The sequence below is a fragment of the Cyprinus carpio genome, chromosome B11, assembly GCF_018340385.1.
Source record: "Cyprinus carpio isolate SPL01 chromosome B11, ASM1834038v1, whole genome shotgun sequence".
NCBI classification, from domain to species: Eukaryota; Metazoa; Chordata; class Actinopteri; order Cypriniformes; family Cyprinidae; genus Cyprinus; species Cyprinus carpio.
In genome coordinates, this window is record NC_056607.1 from 4,952,700 (window position 1) to 4,959,583 (window position 6,884).

Genomic DNA, 6,884 nt, shown 5'->3' on the forward strand with positions numbered 1-6,884 from the left:
TGCTATGACTGAAAAAAAAGAAGAATATAGAAACGCTTGAACTGATTAAACATGAAGACAATAAACACACAACTGTGACAATTATATGTGTGTATCCATTTGATTGTAGATTACTGCATTTATTTATTTATTTTCACTACAATTAAATAAAATTCATCCACTGAAACTTTGAATGCTGGCTTGACAAGACCTTGCCTGGAATTACAACAGTTTGGAGGTCATAGAGACAGGCAGAAAGAGATGGACTGATAGATTAAAATTTTTGTTTGTCAATGTTTGATATTAACTTATTGTCTGTTATTAAGACATCCATTATTGGAATACCACAGTGAATGAAAGCTACCCAGATGTCATAAATAAAACAAGATCACTGGTGTTAACAATATAAACAAGCTAGATACTGCAGCAGTAATACCCTTGAAGAGCTGAATTTTTATACTATGAAGTATAGGTTTAATTTTGTGCTCCATGTTTTAAAACGAAGGTATATGAATTGCTGGTCATTTCAGAAAGTTTACATCGATTTTAAAGGGCTGAGCTGAGGCTAATGCAGCTTCTTTACTGACCTGACCTCGTGCACATTTTTGCTGGCTTTACTGTCTGAGTTTAAGTCTTTACCACTCTCACTACTTTAAATGCAGGAACATTTCTTAAAAGACTGAGCCACAATACTCCACACTAATAATGGATGACATCTCCTAATGCTTAATAATCTCAAATGAGGCAGTTCTATGCAAATTATATTCGTTGGTGGCAATTTGTGCATGGTTAATTGCCCATTAATATCCATTAGTTGGGTTGCTTATATAATTCATTATGTGTTGTGTATGCTCTTAGTGGATGCGTGCATTTCCCTTCAGACAGACTTTATATAATCCATTTGTATCCAGAGATTCACATTCTTAAAGCTATTTTCATTGAACAGGGAACCATTACAATCAGCCTCATTGCATGATTGTATACTATAGCTGCACAACACGCTGGTAATAATATGAGAGGTTTTTTTTTTTTTTTTTTTTTTTTTTTGCATGGAATACACTTCAACATTCTAAATCATCTAGAAGCATGCAGCTGTCAAACAGGATGTTTTCTGCAACAGTCACAAGGCTATAAAGGGTTGTGTTTTGGAAGCGCACTTCAAAGATCATATATAAATATATCTTATTTTCTGATGTTCTGGGAATGGCTGAGAAAAGGGTACAGAGTGGATTTCTTGATTCTCAGTTGATTGAAGCCAATGAATTTGTGAAATAATTGTAATGAGTTTGTTTGAGAAGGAACCTGAGTCTGAAAGATAAATCCTTTTCTCCTCTTGTTTTAAAACTCTTCCCCCCTTACTTTTTAATTTGCTTTCCTCCTTTCATCGAGGATCACATATCTAACAGAGAAAGAAAGAGAAAATGTTAAATCAGATGAGGTAAAAGTGGAAAACATATTTAAATAATTCCTCTCCCCAGGTCAGGGTCACAAGGTCAAGACAATTTGCAAGCATTTTACAGATCTTACTGTTCAGAATGAAGGAATTGCAATTCCATTTTATGCAAATGCAAGTTTTTCCATTTATTGCACTGCAGAAGGGGTGTAGGTTTTGTTTCCAACAGTGGTAGGAACATTATGAAATCAAACTATTATGGTTAAAAAATGCTATTCATAAACATAATCCTGTATCATATTTTACACTGTTCACTTGGGTTATTCATTAAAATTTATTTATGTAATTTAACATTATACATTCATAAACCATACATTTGCATTTATGAGCTCATTGATGGCTTGTTTGCAGTCACATCATTCTGATGACACCTGAAATTCAGATGGAGGGCAGGAAGTTGATTTATGGAAGGTAGGCATTAGAAATACTAAATGCCATGAGTGATGGAGAGTCTGATGGTAAGTCATGCATCCTGGGTCTGCTCAGCATCTGACGGCTCATCTGACAGTGATCCAGATATCATATTTACATGTTTTACCCTAACGTTACTCTAAATGGTCAAACTTTAGATTAATTATTTAATTTTTGTCTTGCCATAACCTTTATTGTTCACTCTGGTGTTGCTATTCTAGTCTGGCCATTTTAGCAAATTAGCTCAAAAGGGAAATAATTAATTATAACTGGTTATAATTAATTAATAATAAATATTTAGATTAGATCTTAGAATTAACTGTAGCAGAATCAGTATTACAATTATTTGATCTGTCTGTCCACTGAGCAGACAATATAATAATTTATAAATTCAAGGAAAGATTATTTTCCTGGCCAAGGCACAATAGCTTTCCTAATTTATGCAGTTCTAGCATTAGTTTAGCATGTAGCAAAGATCAACATTCAGTGACTCAGCACACAGAGACAATCAATTATGAATATAAGTATTTAATAAATGAAACTATAGCTACTGTAACATACAACTAAAACGAAGCAAAACACATATATACATAATGAAGGAAAGTACGGAAGAGAGAGAGAAGAGCAAAATAATGGCAGTATTTCACATAAATTAACCACAACCTGATGAGAATCAAAGAATCAAAAATCACCTTAAAAGGGGCTCAGACTTAAACATGCATCTAAATAGTTGTAAACGGTTACTTGCATTGGCTTTGTTGCTGATGCGGTAGACACAGAAGTTCTTGATGATTTCTTTAGGAGTGAGTTGGAGCTTTTCCTGTGGTTCTTCTGAAGACAGGAAAGTCCAAAGATCAACAAATTTACTTGAAGATAAAAACTGCCAGAAAATCAAACTCAAGAGGAGAGTTTTGAGGAGTCTTGGATAGTGTCCATCTCAAGAAGAAAAAAAAAATTGAGCCAAGATTAGTCTGAGTTAATTACTTTTGATAGTTCCTATCCACACCCACCTCTTGGGTGGAATAGCCAATACCAGGCATGCATTTTTGAGTGGTTGAAGTTTTCTTTGTCTCCCTTTATGATCCATTTGCATGTTTATGGCCGGTCTGGAGGATTGGTGCAGTTTTACCTAAAATAATGTACAAATAGTATTATGCATTTCACAAACACATTGTGTACATCATTGTTTGAGGAATAAAGAACAGACAATTTTGATACCAAGAAAGAAACATCTAGAAGATATTAAACCAGAGATATATTCATACACCTGAATATCAGCATTTAGAGCTTAACAAATACAAATAACGAGTGGTTATTTAACTAGGCTACTATAATAGGGAAAACATACAAACAACACAATGCATATACGAGATACAATTGTAACTGATTAATTATAGTCTAAATAAAGAAAATGTCTTTATGTGTGTGTGTGTTATGTGTATGGTGAGCATGGGGGGTAGTTCGCTAGCCATCGGACATCTGGTGCCAGGTACTGAGGATGACTGTCTCCTAGGACACTGGAATGTGTTTGAAGTCGATGGGGAGACCTGTTGATCTGTTTAGGATCTTCTTGATAATGGAGGAAAACCCTAATGGCAATTTAGCACTCACATAACTGTAGAATATAAGTTTATATGCAAATGTCAAAAGGCTAAAAGGGGTCTCTAAGACACAATGATCATCCATGATTTTAAGCAGATGCTACACTGTTCCCTGAAAAAAAAAATATATATATGATCTATCTATCGATCTATCTATCTATCTATCTATCTATCTATCTATCTATATATATATCTATAAATTATTTATTTTAATAAAATGAAGGGTTTATATATATATATATATATATATATATATATATATATATATATATGATGTTATATATTAACACCAAAGTTTAATGGTGTTGTTTTCTTATTCTTTCATATTTCTTACAAATTAATAAATATTTAGTTGAAGCTGTGCGGTTGAATTTGTCATTGCATCATCATATGCAGTGTGGTGAATTATTATTGCTCATTATTGTCTATAGGCTATTTTAGTAATTTAAAAAAGCATGGGTTATCTTAATTTATTGATTAATGACATTGTATTATAATATTTACACCACTAAAATATTTAGACTACTATTTTTTCTTTTAGCTTACGCTACTGACTGATATGGATTAGTGTAGCCTGCATTAAAAAAGTCTTGAACATAAAACAACAGGACAAAAATAGCCGATGACTAGATATAATCATTCCATGACTCTAGACACTTCTTTGTGAAGACAGTGGCATAATACAGTGAAATAATATGTTCATTAGCCATATAAATACAGTTGTCATGTGCGTGGGTAAAATTTCCCCGCTGGCTCTTTTAGTTGATGACAAGACATTTTAGTATACAGCGAACTCTGACGGTTCTAGTCTTAGCGACCCGGGACATCATTTACTACCCTCTCCCTCCTTCATTTTTTAGACAACTTTCTTAGTACTCTTCAGTCTATTCATTATAAACAATATAACAAGAAGAAAAAAAAAAAGAATGCCTGTTTCTGATAAGAGAAGGTAACTATTAAATGGTGTAAAATATATATTTTTCCTGAGCAACTATATTTACATGCCTGATACCTCAATGGGCCCTATTTTAATGATTTTAAGTGCATGGTCTAAAGCGCAAGGACACAGGTTGCACTTAGGGCAAGTCTGAAAACTTTTGCTAGTTAAAGACTGGAAAAATTGTTCGCACCCCAACGGTCGGCATGGTCGCAAAAAGGGGTTTTGTCCATATTCTCCCTATAATGATAAACCAATCAGTGTCTCATCTCCCATTCCCTTTAAGAGCTAGTTGTGGCTAGTGCCATAGGGGTGAAATGAAGGAATTGCAAGAGCAAAGACTGCACGCATCTCCAGAAGAGGAAACGGAGATGCTCCAGCACAAGCAAATAGGTAGCCTAATTTCTTGGAAAAAAAATGACTTATTGTTATGAACATGTAGCATTTTTCTATTTATGTAGTCTACGAATAATTTTTTTTTTTTACATTGTAATCCTTTAATTTGTAAAAAATATTGTGGAATGTTTGTGTAAGCGTGCACCCTTGTGGCGCAGAGTATATGTTTTTGTAAAAGGGGATTTTGCCCTATAGACCCTATTCTATTGCGCTCTTTGAAAAACAAAAACAAAATACTGCTCCATTGACTTTTAGACAGTTTTAGCTTTGGTCAATGACGCAGTCTATTTCACTTTGCCTCAAAATAGCGAGTACCACAATTTAATTGTGTGATTGCCACTCAGAATATGGCTTGATTTGCAATTTAGAAAAGATGAAAGGTAATGAAGTGAGATGGACGGTTGAAGACATGGATGATTCCGTGTTTTCAAAAACAAATTTTCGGCCCAAAGGAAATGAAACGCTGGCTTACTCTCCAGAGAGGGAAACGGACATGCTGTATGTTTGTTATTAGCATATTTTTATGGTGCCTGATATTCCGAAGAAGTACATTTATGACTTGCTGTGCAATGTCATATTTGTGTAGTTTAAGTAAAAAGGACTACAAATTTTCATTGTAATAAATGGGTATGTTTGTTGCTGCTGTGCTCATATGGGTTATGCTTTGGTTGTGGATTTGCCTATACGACGCATATTATTTTTGCGATCCTGGCGGCCTTAAACAAACTAGATTGAAGGACAGGTGTGTTGTGACGAAGTCTATCAAGACTTCCCAAAATAGCGGATTTAACACAACCATTTATTGAATCATTCAAATAGCTTCACAACAGACTGGCTGATTCAATGTAAAACGAAGGTAATGAAGTGGAAGGACCGTTTGAATGTTATGTGATTCGTTAAAAAACAAATCCCAAGGAATCTGTGCCCATTGTCTACAAGCCAAATATGGGCTGGCTCAAGACTTATGTTTGCCACAAGGGACATGCAACCAACTGAATCTGAAAACTACCCAGTTCGTAAATGTGTCTGTTGTGGATCATGTCTTTCATCCTTCTCGGCGGGCCTTATAAGAAAAATTGTTGGACAGATCCTGATTCCAAAATTGTTTAATGACATTGGAGGGGTAGCTCATGTTCAAACAGGTGCTGTGCGGCAATTCCCCCAGCTGCCTTTACAACAAATTCTGGTTTTTTTAAAACCACCTCAAACAAGGAAGCACAATATGATTACCAGTGATGTCTGTCCATGCTGGTTGTTCCAAGAACCAGAACCCTGCAGCTTTCCCTAACATTGAGGAGTACTGTTCAAAGGCTTGCGGCAGATTCCCCTGCCCTTAAAAAAGGTCTTTTTAAAAACAGTTTTGGGCCACATGATGTAATTCAAAATGGTGTCCAAGAACATAGCTTCATGTCAATTTTACCTCCCCCCAAGGTTTTGTACATGGTTTCAGAAGTCTGCAATTTGACCTCCCTTTTAAGAAGTCCAAATGGTGGAGGATTGGTCAAGGAAGTTCAAAGTGTGAGAAAAAAAAAAAAGTAATTTCAGAGGTGCCTCCCCGCGCACAGCAAAATGGGGTTACTCATTTGAAAACTGGGTGAATGTGCACCAAATTACAGAAGTTGTTTTGGCTGATAGAAACAACATAGTGGTGATCCTTATGGGCTTGTTGAGATAAGCGCATCGGCATAGAGTGTTTTGGGTTTAATTAATTTCATCTCCATCCCATCAAAGACAAAGGAGTAAATAAAAGCTGTTTTTTTGTAACACAGTTATGCACATGAAGGCTCTGCTCCCCTGGAGGAAAAGAGACTTTCTTCTCAGAGGAGTTCCATTAGGTGTTCTTCCTCACAGAAGAGAGCCAGTGATCACAAACAGATGCCATCACTGACAGGGCTGAAGAGCTGTCTGGCAAGGCTGGTCATTTAGTGGCACGTTGAAGCTCCCTTTGTCTTCGGAAACACACAAATATGCCAAATTTAAAGGCAGTTTTCTTGCCTCAAGGGGTTGCTTTATAGTCATTTCATCCAACAAGAATGTGTTAGTGAGAACAGGCAGCACCTCTGTGGTGTATCATATATATTCACCAAGGTTGGGAATGGGAAATTCG